The sequence below is a fragment of the Narcine bancroftii genome, chromosome 3, assembly GCF_036971445.1.
Source record: "Narcine bancroftii isolate sNarBan1 chromosome 3, sNarBan1.hap1, whole genome shotgun sequence".
Taxonomy (NCBI): Eukaryota; Metazoa; Chordata; class Chondrichthyes; order Torpediniformes; family Narcinidae; genus Narcine; species Narcine bancroftii.
The window spans coordinates 230,457,452-230,471,685 of NC_091471.1; the positions used below are offsets into that span (position 1 = coordinate 230,457,452).

Genomic DNA, 14,234 nt, shown 5'->3' on the forward strand with positions numbered 1-14,234 from the left:
GAGTGTGCGTGAGAGCGAGGGAGAGAGTGCGTGAGAGACAGGGAGAGTGTGCGTGAGAGACAGAGAGTGTGCGTGTGAGAGAGGGATACTGTGCTTTAGAGAGAGGTTGAGTGTGTGAGAGAGAGAGAGGGAGAGTGTGTGAGAGAGCGGGGGTGAGTGTGCGTGAGAGCGGGGGAGAGTGGGCATGAGAGCGCGGGAGAGTGTGCGTGAGAGCGCGGGAGAGTGTGCATGAGAGACAGGGAGAGTGTGCGTGAGAGACAGGGAGAGCTTGTTTGAGACAGGGAGAGCTTGTTTGAGACAAAACTTGGTCAAGAGTGTGTGTTTGACAGAGGGAGAGTGTGTGTGAGAGACAGGGAGAGTGCGCGTGAGAGACAGGGAGAGTGCGCGTGAGAGACAGGGAGAGTGTGCGGGAGAGACAGGGAGAGGGTGTGTTATAGAGAGGGAGAGTGTGCATGAGAGAAAAGGATAGTGTGCGTTAGAGAGAGGGTGACTGTGGGTGAGAGAGAGGGAGAGTGTGCTTCAGAGAGCGAGAGAGTGTGCGTGAGAGAGAGTGGGAGAGTACGCGTGAGTGAGAGAGCGAGAGTGCGCGTGAGAGAGAGGGAGAGTGTGCGTGAAAGAGAGGGAGAGTGTGTGTGTGTGAAAAAGGGAGAATGTGTAAGAGAGAGGGAGTTTTGGTGAAAGAGGGAGTTTGTGAGAGAGAGAGGGAGAGAGTGTGTGAGAGAGAGAGGGAGAGTGTGTGAGAGAGCGGGGGAGAGTGCGTGCGAGACAGGGAGTGTGTGCGTGAGAGACAGGGAGAATGTGCGTGAGAGACAGGTAGAGTGCGCGTGAGAGACAGGGAGAGAGTGCGTTAGAGAGAGGGAGAGTGTGTGTGAGAGGGAGGGAGATTGTGCGTGAGAGAGAGGGAGAGTGTGCTTGAGAGAGATGGAGAGTGCGCGTGAGAGAATGGGTGAGTGAAAGTGTGAGAGAGAGGGAGAGTCTGTGTAAGAGTGAGGGAGTGTGTGTGTGAGAGAGAGGGAGATTGTGTTAGAGAGAGAAGGAGCGAGTGTGTATGTGTGTGTGTGAGAGAGGGAGAGTGTGTGAGAGAAAGGGAGAGTATTGGTGAAAGAGGGAGTTTGTGAGAGAGAGAGGGAGTGTGTGAGAGAGAGAGGGAGTGTGTGAGAGAGAGAGGGAGTGTGTGAGAGAGAGAGGGAGTGTGTGAGAGAGAGAGGGAGTGTGTGAGAGAGAGAGGGAGAGCACGCGTGAGAGAGAGAGCGAGAGTGCACATGAGAGAGAGGGAGAGTGCGCATGAGAAATAGGGAGAGTGCGCGTGAGAGAGAGGGAGAGTGTGTGTGTGTCAGAGAGGGAGAGTGTGAAAGAGAGGAAGAGTGTGAGAGAGATGGTGAGTTTTGGTGAAAGAGGGTGTGTGAGAGAGAGAGAGGGAGTATGTGTAAGAGCGAGGGAGAGTGTGCGTGAGAGAGAGGGAGAGTGTGCTTGAGAGGGAGGGAGAGAGTGCGTGAGAGACAGGGAGAGTGTGCGTGAGAGAGAGGGAGAGTGTGCGTTAGAAAGAGGGAGATTGTGCGTGATAGACAGTGAGAGTGTGCGTGAGAGACAGGGAGAGTGTGCGAGAGAGAGAGGGAGAGTGTGCGTGAGAGAGAGGGAGAGTGTGCGTGAGAGAGAGGGAGAGTGTGCCTGAGAGAGGGGGAGAGTGTGCGTGAGAGATGGTGAGAGTGTGCCTGAGAGAGGGGGAGAGTGTGCGTGAGAGACGGGGAGAATTTGCGTGAGAGACGGGGAGAGTGTGCGTGTGAGAGAGGAAGAGTGTGCGTGAGAGAGTGTGAGAGTGTGCGTGAGAGAGAGGGAGAGTGTGCGTTATAAAGAGGGAGATAGTGCGCGTGCTTGAGAGAGCGAGAGAGTGTGCGTGAGAGAGAGAGGGAGAGTACGCATGAGAGAGAGCGAGAGAGCGTGTGAGAGAGAGGGAGCGTGTGCCTGAGAGAGGGGGAGAGTGTGCGTGAGAGATGGGGAGAGTGTGCGTGCGAGACGGGGAGAGTGTGCGTGAGAGACGGGGAGAATTTGCGTGAGAGACAGGGAGAGTGTGCGTGAGAGACAGGTAGAGTGCGCGTGAGAGACAGGGAGAGAGTGCGTTAGAGAGAGGGAGAGTGTGCGTGAGAGAGCGAGAGAGTGTGCGTGAGAGAGAGAGAGCGAGCGTACGTGTGAGAGAGAGGGTGAGTGTGTGAGAGAGAGAGGGAGAGTGCGCGTGCGTGAGATAGCGAGAGTGCGCGTGAGAGAGAGGGAGAGTGCGCGTGAGAGAGAGGGTGAGTGTGTGAGAGAGAGAGGGAGAGTGTGTGAGAGAGCGGGGGAGAGTGCGCGTGAGAGCGGGTGAGAGAATGCGTGAGAGCGGGGGAGAGAGTGAGTGAGAGACAGGAAGAGAGTGTGCGTGAGAGAGAGAGGGAGAGTACGCGTGAGAGAGAGAGCGAGAGTGCGCGTGAGAGAGGGAGAGTGCGCGCGAGAGAGAGGGAGAGTGTGCATGAGAAAGAGGGAGAGTGCGCGAGAGAGATGGAGAGTGTGCATGAGAGACAGGGAGAGAGTGCGTGAGAGGGAGGGAGAGTGTGTGTTAGAGAGAGGGAGAGTGTGCGTGAGAGACAGGGAGAGAGTGCGTTAGATAGAGGGAGAGTGTGCGTGAGAGAGAGGGAGAGTGTGCTTCAGAGAGCGAGTGAGTGTGCGTGAGAGAGAGAGGGAGAGTACGCGTGAGAGAGAGGGAGAGTGCGCGCGAGAGAGAGGGAGAGTGTGCATGAGAAAGAGGGAGAGTGCGCGAGAGAGATGGAGAGTGTGCATGAGAGACAGGGAGAGAGTGCGTGAGAGGGAGGGAGAGTGTGTGTTAGAGAGAGGGAGAGTATGCGTGCGAGACAGGGAGAGAGTGCGTTAGATAGAGGGAGAGTGTGCGTGAGAGAGAGGGAGAGTGTGTGTGTGTCAGAGAGGGAGAGTGTGAGAGAGAGGGAGAGTGTGAGAGAGATGGTGAGTTTTGGTGAAAGAGGGTGTGTGAGAGAGAGAGAGGGAGTATGTGTAAGAGCGAGGGAGAGTGTGCGTGAGAGCGAGGGAGAGTGTGCTTGAGAGCGAGGGAGAGTGTGCGTGAGAGCGAGGGAGAGAGTGCGTGAGAGACAGGGAGAGTGTGCGTGAGAGACAGAGAGTGTGCGTGTGAGAGAGGGATACTGTGCTTTAGAGAGAGGTTGAGTGTGTGAGAGAGAGAGAGGGAGAGTGTGTGAGAGAGCGGGGGTGAGTGTGCGTGAGAGCGGGGGAGAGTGGGCATGAGAGCGCGGGAGAGTGTGCGTGAGAGCGCGGGAGAGTGTGCGTGAGAGACAGGGAGAGTGTGCGTGAGAGACAGGGAGAGCTTGTTTGAGACAGGGAGAGCTTGTTTGAGACAAAACTTGGTCAAGAGTGTGTGTTTGACAGAGGGAGAGTGTGTGTGAGAGACAGGGAGAGTGCGCGTGAGAGACAGGGAGAGTGCGCGTGAGAGACAGGGAGAGTGTGCGGGAGAGACAGGGAGAGGGTGTGTTATAGAGAGGGAGAGTGTGCATGAGAGAAAAGGATAGTGTGCGTTAGAGAGAGGGTGACTGTGGGTGAGAGAGAGGGAGAGTGTGCTTCAGAGAGCGAGAGAGTGTGCGTGAAAGAGAGGGAGAGTGTGTGTGTGTGAAAAAGGGAGAATGTGTAAGAGAGAGGGAGTTTTGGTGAAAGAGGGAGTTTGTGAGAGAGAGAGGGAGAGAGTGTGTGAGAGAGAGAGGGAGAGTGTGTGAGAGAGCGGGGGAGAGTGCGTGCGAGACAGGGAGTGTGTGCGTGAGAGACAGGGAGAATGTGCGTGAGAGACAGGTAGAGTGCGCGTGAGAGACAGGGAGAGAGTGCGTTAGAGAGAGGGAGAGTACGCCTGAGAAAGAGAGCGAGAGTGCGCGTGGGAGAGATGAAGCGTGCGCGTGTGAGATTGGGAGAGTGAGAGTGTTAGAGAGAGGGAGAGTGCGCGTGAGAAAGAGGGAGAGTGCGCGTGAGAGAGAGGGAGAGTGCGCGTGAGAGAGAGGGAGAGCGTGCGTGAGAGACAGGGAGTGTGTGCGTGAGAGACAGGGAGAGTGTGCGTGAGAGAGAGGGAGAGCGCGCGTGAGAGAGAGGGAGAGTGCGTGTGAGAGAGAGGGAGAGCGCGCGTGAGAGAGAGGGAGTGTGTGCGTGAGAGACAGGGAGAGTGTGCGTGAGAGACAGGTAGAGTGCGCGTGAGAGACAGGGAGAGAGTGCGTTAGAGAGAGGGAGAGTGTGCGTGAGAGAGCGAGAGAGTGTGCGTGAGAGAGAGAGAGCGAGCGTACGTGTGAGAGAGAGGGTGAGTGTGTGAGAGAGAGAGGGAGAGTGCGCGTGCGTGAGATAGCGAGAGTGCGCGTGAGAGAGAGGGAGAGTGCGCGTGAGAGAGAGGGTGAGTGTGTGAGAGAGAGAGGGAGAGTGTGTGAGAGAGCGGGGGAGAGTGCGCGTGAGAGCGGGTGAGAGAATGCGTGAGAGCGGGGGAGAGAGTGAGTGGGAGACAGGAAGAGAGTGTGCGTGAGAGAGAGAGGGAGAGTACGCGTGAGAGAGAGAGCGAGAGTGCGCGTGAGAGAGGGAGAGTGCGCGCGAGAGAGAGGGAGAGTGTGCATGAGAAAGAGGGAGAGTGCGCGAGAGAGATGGAGAGTGTGCATGAGAGACAGGGAGAGAGTGCGTGAGAGGGAGGGAGAGTGTGTGTTAGAGAGAGGGAGAGTGTGCGTGAGAGACAGGGAGAGAGTGCGTTAGATAGAGGGAGAGTGTGTGTGAGAGAGAGGGAGAGTGTGCTTCAGAGAGCGAGTGAGTGTGCGTGAGAGAGAGAGGGAGAGTACGCGTGAGAGAGAGGGAGAGTGCGCGCGAGAGAGAGGGAGAGTGTGCATGAGAAAGAGGGAGAGTGCGCGAGAGAGATGGAGAGTGTGCATGAGAGACAGGGAGAGAGTGCGTGAGAGGGAGGGAGAGTGTGTGTTAGAGAGAGGGAGAGTATGCGTGCGAGACAGGGAGAGAGTGCGTTAGATAGAGGGAGAGTGTGCGTGAGAGAGAGGGAGAGTGTGTGTGTGTCAGAGAGGGAGAGTGTGAGAGAGAGGGAGAGTGTGAGAGAGATGGTGAGTTTTGGTGAAAGAGGGTGTGTGAGAGAGAGAGAGGGAGTATGTGTAAGAGCGAGGGAGAGTGTGCGTGAGAGCGAGGGAGAGTGTGCTTGAGAGCGAGGGAGAGTGTGCGTGAGAGCGAGGGAGAGAGTGCGTGAGAGACAGGGAGAGTGTGCGTGAGAGACAGAGAGTGTGCGTGTGAGAGAGGGATACTGTGCTTTAGAGAGAGGTTGAGTGTGTGAGAGAGAGAGAGGGAGAGTGTGTGAGAGAGCGGGGGTGAGTGTGCGTGAGAGCGGGGGAGAGTGGGCATGAGAGCGCGGGAGAGTGTGCGTGAGAGCGCGGGAGATTGTGCATGAGAGACAGGGAGAGTGTGCGTGAGAGACAGGGAGAGCTTGTTTGAGACAGGGAGAGCTTGTTTGAGACAAAACTTGGTCAAGAGTGTGTGTTTGACAGAGGGAGAGTGTGTGTGAGAGACAGGGAGAGTGCGCGTGAGAGACAGGGAGAGTGCGCGTGAGAGACAGGGAGAGTGTGCGGGAGAGACAGGGAGAGGGTGTGTTATAGAGAGGGAGAGTGTGCATGAGAGAAAAGGATAGTGTGCGTTAGAGAGAGGGTGACTGTGGGTGAGAGAGAGGGAGAGTGTGCTTCAGAGAGCGAGAGAGTGTGCGTGAGAGAGAGTGGGAGAGTACGCGTGAGTGAGAGAGCGAGAGTGCGCGTGAGAGAGAGGGAGAGTGTGCGTGAAAGAGAGGGAGAGTGTGTGTGTGTGAAAAAGGGAGAATGTGTAAGAGAGAGGGAGTTTTGGTGAAAGAGGGAGTTTGTGAGAGAGAGAGGGAGAGAGTGTGTGAGAGAGAGAGGGAGAGTGTGTGAGAGAGCGGGGGAGAGTGCGTGCGAGACAGGGAGTGTGTGCGTGAGAGACAGGGAGAATGTGCGTGAGAGACAGGTAGAGTGCGCGTGAGAGACAGGGAGAGAGTGCGTTAGAGAGAGGGAGAGTGTGTGTGAGAGGGAGGGAGATTGTGCGTGAGAGAGAGGGAGAGTGTGCTTGAGAGAGATGGAGAGTGCGCGTGAGAGAATGGGTGAGTGAAAGTGTGAGAGAGAGGGAGAGTCTGTGTAAGAGTGAGGGAGTGTGTGTGTGAGAGAGAGGGAGATTGTGTTAGAGAGAGAAGGAGCGAGTGTGTATGTGTGTGTGTGAGAGAGGGAGAGTGTGTGAGAGAAAGGGAGAGTATTGGTGAAAGAGGGAGTTTGTGAGAGAGAGAGGGAGTGTGTGAGAGAGAGAGGGAGTGTGTGAGAGAGAGAGGGAGTGTGTGAGAGAGAGAGGGAGTGTGTGAGAGAGAGAGGGAGTGTGTGAGAGAGAGAGGGAGAGCACGCGTGAGAGAGAGAGCGAGAGTGCACATGAGAGAGAGGGAGAGTGCGCATGAGAAATAGGGAGAGTGCGCGTGAGAGAGAGGGAGAGTGTGTGTGTGTCAGAGAGGGAGAGTGTGAAAGAGAGGAAGAGTGTGAGAGAGATGGTGAGTTTTGGTGAAAGAGGGTGTGTGAGAGAGAGAGAGGGAGTATGTGTAAGAGCGAGGGAGAGTGTGCGTGAGAGAGAGGGAGAGTGTGCTTGAGAGGGAGGGAGAGAGTGCGTGAGAGACAGGGAGAGTGTGCGTGAGAGAGAGGGAGAGTGTGCGTTAGAAAGAGGGAGATTGTGCGTGATAGACAGTGAGAGTGTGCGTGAGAGACAGGGAGAGTGTGCGAGAGAGAGAGGGAGAGTGTGCGTGAGAGAGAGGGAGAGTGTGCGTGAGAGAGAGGGAGAGTGTGCCTGAGAGAGGGGGAGAGTGTGCGTGAGAGATGGTGAGAGTGTGCCTGAGAGAGGGGGAGAGTGTGCGTGAGAGACGGGGAGAATTTGCGTGAGAGACGGGGAGAGTGTGCGTGTGAGAGAGGAAGAGTGTGCGTGAGAGAGTGTGAGAGTGTGCGTGAGAGAGAGGGAGAGTGTGCGTTATAAAGAGGGAGATAGTGCGCGTGCTTGAGAGAGCGAGAGAGTGTGCGTGAGAGAGAGAGGGAGAGTACGCATGAGAGAGAGCGAGAGAGCGTGTGAGAGAGAGGGAGCGTGTGCCTGAGAGAGGGGGAGAGTGTGCGTGAGAGATGGGGAGAGTGTGCGTGCGAGACGGGGAGAGTGTGCGTGAGAGACGGGGAGAGTGTGCGTGAGAGACGGGGAGAGTGTGCGTTAGAGAGAATGATAGTGTGCGTTAGAGAGAGGGGGATGGTGCGTGAGAGAGAGGGAGAGTGTGCGTGAGAGACAGGGAGAGTGTGCGTGAAAGAGAGGGAGAGTGTGCGTGAGAGAGCGAGAGAGTGTGCGTGAGAGAGCAGGAGAGTGTGTGTGTGAGAGAGAAGGAGAGTGTGAGAGAGAGGGAGAGTGTGCGTGAGAGACAGGGAGAGTGTGCGTGAAAGAGAGGGAGAGTGTGCGTGAGAGAGCGAGAGAGTGTGCGTGAGAGAGCAGGAGAGTGTGTGTGTGAGAGAGAAGGAGAGTGTGAGAGAGAAGGAGAGTGTGAGAGACGGGGAGAGTGTGCGTGAGAGACGGGGAGAGTGTGCGTTAGAGAGAATGATAGTGTGCGATAGAGCGGGGGAGAGTGTGCGTGAGAGACAGGGAGAGTTTGTTTGAGACAAAACTTCGTCAAGAGTGTGTGTTTGACAGAGGGAGAGTGTGTGTGAGAGAGAGAGGGCGCGTGTGCATGACAGAGAGGGACCGTGTGCGTGAGAGAGAGGGAGAGGGCGCGTGAAAGCAGTGGAGAGTGCACGTGACAGCATGGGAGAGTGCGCGTGAGTGCAGGGGAGCGCGATTGAGAGAGAGGGAGAGCGCGCGTGAAAGACAGGGTGAGTGCACGTGACAGACTGGGAGAGTTCGCATGAGAGAGGGGGAGATTTTGCGTGAGAGAGAGGGATAGTGTGCTTTAGAGAGAGAGGTTGAGTGTGTGAGAGAGAGAGGGAGAGAGTGTGAGAGAGCGGGGAGAGTGCGTGTGAGAGCGGTGGAGAGAGTGCGTGAGAGCGGTGGAGAGAGTGCGTGAGAGCGGGGGAGAGTGTGGATGAGAGCGGATGAGAGTGGGCGTGATAGCGCGGGATAGTGTGCGTGAGAGCGAGGGAGAGTGTGCGTGAGAGAGTGGGTGAGTGTGCGTTAGAGAGGGAGAGTGTGCTTGAGAGAGAGAGGGTGAGTGTGAGAGAGAGAGGGAGAGTGTGCGTGAGAGACAGGGACAGTGTGCGTGAGAGACAGGGAGAGTGTGCGTGAGAGACAGGGAGAGTGTGCGTGAGAGACAGGTAGAGCGCGCGTGAGAGGGAGGGAGAGAGCGCGAGAGAGACAGGGTGAGTGCGCGTGACGGACAGGGAGAGTGCGCATAAGAGAGAGAGAGATTGTGCGAGTGAGAGAGGGATAGCGTGCTTTACAGAGAGAGGTTGAGTGTGTGAGAGAAAGAGAGGAAGAGTGTGCGATAGAGCGGGGGTGAATGTGCGTGAGAGCGGGGGAGAGTGGGCGTGAGAGCGCGGGAGAGTGTGCGTGAGAGTGTGGGAGAGTGTGCGTGAGAGACGGAGAGTTTGTTTGAGACAAAACTTGGTCAAGAGTGTGTGTTTGACAGAGGGAGAGTGTGTGTGAGAGAGAGAGGGCGTGTGTGCATGACAGAGAGGGACCGTGTGCGTGAGAGAGAGGGAGAGGGCGCGTGAGACAGTGGGGGAGTGTGCGTTAGAGAGGGAAAGTGTGCTTGAGAGAGAGAGGGTGAGTGTGAGAGAGAGAGGGAGAGTGTGCGTGAGAGACAGGGAGAGCGCGCGTGAGAGGGAGGGAGAGCGCGCGAGAGAGACAGGGTGAGTGCGCGTGACGGACAGGGAGAGTGCGCATAAGAGAGAGGGAGATTGTGCGAGTGAGAGAGGGATAGCGTGCTTTACAGAGAGAGGTTGAGTGTGTGAGAGAAAGAGAGGAAGAGTGTACGAGAGAGCGGGGGTGAGTGGGCGTGAGAGCGGGGGAGAGTGGGCGTGAGAGCGCGGGAGAGTGTGCGTGAGAGCACGGGAGAGTGTGCGTGAGGGACAGGGAGAGTGTGCGTGAGAGACAGGGAGAGTGTGCGTGAGAGACAGGGAGAGTGTGCGTGAGAGACAGGGAGAGTGTGCGTTAGAGAGAGGGAGAGTGTGCGTGAGAGAGAAGGATAGTGTGCGTGAGAGAGAGGGAGAGTGCGCGTGAGAGCGGGGGAGAGAGTGCGTGAGAGCGGGGGAGAGAGTGCGTGAGAGCGGGGGAGAGTGTGCGTGAAAGTGAGGGAGAGTGTGCGTGAGAGCGAGGGAGAGTGTGCGTGAGTTAGAGGGAGAGTGTGCGTGAGAGATGGTGAGAGTGTGTGAGAGAGAGGGAGAGTTTTGGTGAAAGAGGGAGTGTGTGAGAGAGAGAGGGAGTGTATACGTGAGAGAGTGGGAGAGTGTGCGTGAGAGAGAGGGAGTGGGAGCGTGAGAGAGAGGGAGAGTGTGCGTGAGAGAGAGGGAGAGTGCGCGTGAGAGAGATGGAGTGTGCGCGTGAGAGATTGAGAGAGTGAGAGTGTTAAGATTGGGAGAGTCTGTGTAAGAGAGAGGGAGAGTGTGCTTGAGAGAGAGAGGGTGAGTGTGTGAGAGAGAGAGGGAGAGTGTGTGATAGAGCGGGAGCGAGAGTGCGCATGAGAGAGAGGGAGAGTGTGCTTGAGAAAGAGAGGGTGAGTGTGTTAGAGAGAGAGGGAGAGTGTGTGAGAGAGCGGGCGAGAGTGCGCGTGAGAGCGGGGCAGAGGGCGCGTGAGAGCGGGGAAGAGAGTGCATGAGAGCGGAGGAGAGTGGGCGTGAAAGCGGGGGTCAGTGGGCGTGAGAGCGAACGAGAGTGTGCCTGAGAGAGGGGGAGAGTGTGCGTGAGAGACGGGGAGAGTGTGCGTGAGAGACGGGGAGAGTGTGCGTGAGAGACGGGGAGAGTGTGCGTGAGAGACGGGGAGAGTGTGCGTGAGAGACGGGGAGAGTGTGCGTGAGAGAGAGGGGTAGTTGCGTGAGAGAGAATGATAGTGTGTGTTAGAGAGAGGGAGATGGTGCGTGAGAGATAGACGGAAAGTGTGCGTGAGGGAGAGGGAGAGTGTGCGTGAGAGCTAGGGATAGTGTGCGTGAGAGACAGGGAGAGTTTGCGTGAGAGAGAGGGAGAGTTTTGGTGAAAGAGGGAGTGTGTGAGAGAGTGGAAGAGTTTGTTTGAGAGATAGGGATCGTGTGCGTGAGAGAGAGGGAGAGTGTGCGTGAGAGAGAGGGAGAGTGTGCGTGAGAGACAGGGAGAGTGTGCGTGAGAGACAGGGAGAGTGTGCGTGAGAGAGAGGGAGAGTGTGCGTGAGAGACAGGGAGAGTGTGCGTGAGAGAGAGGGAGAGTGTGCGAGAGAGAGAGAGAGGGAGAGCACGCGTGAAGAGAGAACGAGAGTGCGCGTGAGAGAGAGGGAGAGTGCGCATGAGAAAGAGGGAGAGTGTGCGTGATAGAGAGGGAGAGTGTGCTTGAGAGAGAGAGAGAGTGTGCGTGAGAGAGAGGGAGAGTGTGTGTGTGTCAGAGAGGGAGAGTGTGAAAGAGAGGGAGAGTGTGAGAGAGATGGTGAGTTTTGGTGAAAGAGGGTGTGTGAGAGAGAGAGAGGGAGTATGTGTAAGAGCGAGGGAGAGTGTGCGTGTGATCGAGGGAGAGTGTGCGTGAGAGCGAGGGAGAGTGTGCGTGAGAGCGAGGGAGAGATTGCGTGAGAGACAGGGAGAGTGTGCGTGAGAGACAGGGAGAGTGTGCGTGTGAGAGAGGGAGAGTGTGCGTGAGAGAGAGTGAGAGTGTGCGTGAGAGAGGGAGAGTGTGCGTTAGAAAGAGGGAGATTGTGCGCGTGCTTGACAGAGCGAGAGAGTGTGCGTGAGAGAGAGAGCGAGAGTACGCATGAGAGAGAGCGAGAGAGCGCGTGAGAGAGAGGGAGAGTGTGCCTGAGAGAGGGGGAGAGTGTGCGTGAGAGATGGGGAGAGTATGCGTGAGAGACGGGGAGAGTGTGCGTGAGAGACGGGGAGAATGTGCATGAGAGACGGGGAGAGTGTGCGTGAGAGACGGGGAGAGTGTGCGTGAGAGACGGGGAGAGTGTGCGTGAGAGAGAATGATAGTGTGCGTTAGAGTGAGGGAGATGGTGCGTGAGAGATAGCGCGAGAGTGCGCGTGAGAGAGAGGGAGAGTGCGCGTGAGAGAGATGGAGAGTGTGCGTGAGGGATAGGAAGAGAGTGCGTGAGAGAGAGGGAGAGTGTGCGTCAGAGAGAGGGAGATTGTGCATGAGAGCGGGGAGAGTGCGCGTGAGAGCGGTGGAGAGAGTGCTTGAGAGCGGGGGAGAGTGTGAATGAGAGCGGGTGAGAGTGGGCGTGAGAGCGCGGGATAGTGTGCGTGAGAGCGAGGGAGAGTGTGCGTGAGAGAGTGGGGGAGTGTGAGAGAGAGAGGGAGAGTGTGCGTGAGAGATAGGGAGAGCGCGCGTGAGAGGGAGGGAGAGCGTGCGAGAGAGACAGGGTGAGTGCGTGTGATGGACAGGGAGAGTGCGCATAAGAGAGAGGGAGATTGTGCGAGTGAGAGAGGGATAGCGTGCTTTACAGAGAGAGGTTGAGTGTGTGAGAGAAAGAGAGGAAGCGTGTGCGAGAGAGCGGGGTTGAGTGGGCGTGAGAGCGGGGGAGAGTGGGCGTGACAGCGTGGGAGAGTGTGCGTGAGAGATGGGGAGAGTGTGCATGAGAGACGGGGAGAGTGTGCGTGAGAGACGGGGAGAATGTGCGTGAGAGACGGGGAGAGTGTGCGTGAGAGACGGGGAGAGTGTGCGTGAGAGACAGGGAGAGTGTGCGTGAGAGACAGGGAGAGTGTGCGTGAGAGACTGGGAGAGTGTGCGTGAGAGACAAGGAGAGTGTGCGTTAGAGCGAGGGAGAGTGCGCGTGACGGACAGGGAGAGTGCGCATAAGAGAGAGGGAGATTGTGCGAGTGAGAGAGAGATAGCGTGCTTTACAGAGAGAGGTTGAGTGTGTGAGAGGAAGAGTGTGCGAGAGAGCGGGGGTGAGTGTGCGTGAGAGCGGGGGAGAGTGGGCATGAGAGCGCGGGAGAGTGTGCGTGAGAGCGCGGGAGAGTGTGCGTGAGAGACAGGGAGAGTGTGCGTGAGAGACAGGGAGAGCTTGTTTGAGACAGGGAGAGCTTGTTTGAGACAAAACTTGGTCAAGAGTGTGTGTTTGACAGAGGGAGAATGTGTGTGAGAGAGAGAGGGCGCGTGTGCATGACAGAGAGGGACCGTGTGCGTGAGAGAGAGGGAGAGGGCACGTGAAAGCAGTGGAGAGCGCACGTGACAGCATGGGAGAGTGCGCGTGAGATCCGGGGAGCGCGATTGAGAGGGAGGGAGAGCGCGCTTGAGAGACAGGGTGAGTGTAAGTGACAGACTGGGAGAGTTCGCATCAGAGAGAGGGAGATTGTGCGTGAGAGAGAGGGATAGTGTGCTTTAGAGAGAGAGGTTGAGTGTGTGAGAGAGAGAGGGAGATTGTGTGAGAGAGCGGGGAGAGTGCGCGTGAGAGCGGTGGAGAGAGTGCGTGAGCGCGCGGGATAGTGTGCGTGAGACCGAGGGAGAGTGTGCGTGAGAGAGTGGGGGAGTGTGCGTTAGAGAGAGAGAGTGTGCTTGAGAGAGAGAGGGTGAGTGTGAGAGAGAGAGGGAGAGTGTGCGTGAGAGACAGGGAGAGCGCGCGTGAGAGGGAGGGAGAGCGCGCGAGAGAGACAGGGTGAGTGCGCGTGACGGACAGGAAGAGTGCGCGTAAGAGAGAGGGAGATTGTGCGAGTGAGAGAGGGATAGCGTGCTTTACAGAGAGAGGTTGAGTGTGTGAGAAAAAGAGAGGAAGAGTGTGCGAGAAAGTAGTGTGAGTGGGCGTGAGAGCGGGGGAGAGTGGGCGTGAGAGACAAGGAGAGTGTGCGTTAGAGCGAGGGAGAGTGTGCGTGAGCGACAGGGAGAGCATGCGTGAGAGGGAGGGAGAGAGCGCGAGAGAGACAGGGTGAGTGCGCGTGACGGACAGGGAGAGTGCGCATAAGAGAGAGGGAGATTGTGCGAGTGAGAGAGGGATAGCGTGCTTTACAGAGAGAGGTTGAGTGTGTGAGAGGAAGAGTGTGCGAGAGAGCGGGGGTGAGTGTGCGTGAGAGCGGGGGAGAGTGGGCGTGAGAGCGCGGGAGAGTGTGCGTGAGAGCGCGGGAGAGTGTGCGTGAGAGACACGGAGAGTGTGCGTGAGAGACAGGGAGAGCTTGTTTGAGACAAAACTTGGTCAAGAGTGTGTGTTTGACAGAGGGAGAATGTGTGTGAGAGAGAGAGGGCGCGTGTGCATGACAGAGAGGGACCGTGTGCGTGAGAGAGAGGGAGAGGGCACGTGAAAGCAGTGGAGAGCGCACGTGACAGCATGGGAGAGTGCGCGTGAGAGCGGGGGAGCGCGATTGAGAGGGAGGGAGAGCGCGCTTGAGAGACAGGGTGAGTGTAAGTGACAGACTGGGAGAGTTCGCATGAGAGAGAGGGAGATTGTGCGTGAGAGAGAGGGATAGTGTGCTTTAGAGAGAGAGGTTGAGTGTGTGAGAGAGAGAGGGAGATTGTGTGAGAGAGCGGGGAGAGTGCGCGTGAGAGCGGTGGAGAGAGTGCGTGAGAGCGGGGGAGAGCGTGCATGAGAGCGGGTGAGAGTGGGCGTGAGCGCGCGGGATAGTGTGCGTGAGACCGAGCGAGAGTGTGCGTGAGAGAGTGGGGGAGTGTGCGTTAGAGAGGGAGAGTGTGCTTGAGAGAGAGAGGGTGAGTGTGAGAGAGAGAGGGAGAGTGTGCATGAGAGACAGGGAGAGCGCGCGTGAGAGGGAGGGAGAGCGCGCGAGAGAGACAGGGTGAGTGCGCGTGACGGACAGGGAGAGTGCGCGTAAGAGAGAGGGAGATTGTGCGAGTGAGAGAGGGATAGCATGCTTTACAGAGAGAGGTTGAGTGTGTGAGAAAAAGAGAGGAAGAGTGTGCGAGAAAGTAGTGTGAGTGGGCGTGAGAGCGGGGGAGAGTGGGCGTGAGAGCGCGGGAGAGTGTGCGTGAGAGAGAAGGAGAGTGTGCGTGAGAGAGGGGGAGAGTGTACGTGAGAGCAGGAAAGAGTGCGTGAGAGAGAGAGAGGG

The 14,234-nt window shown here is 57.3% G+C and overlaps 1 protein-coding gene across 1 annotated transcript in view; it reads right to left on the reverse strand.

The window, feature by feature from the left end:
- LOC138756404 (voltage-dependent calcium channel gamma-8 subunit-like) overlaps nt 1-14,234 on the reverse strand; it is a 73,482-nt gene that overhangs the window by 15,171 nt on the left and 44,077 nt on the right. The gene's annotated exons all lie outside the window — the stretch shown is intronic.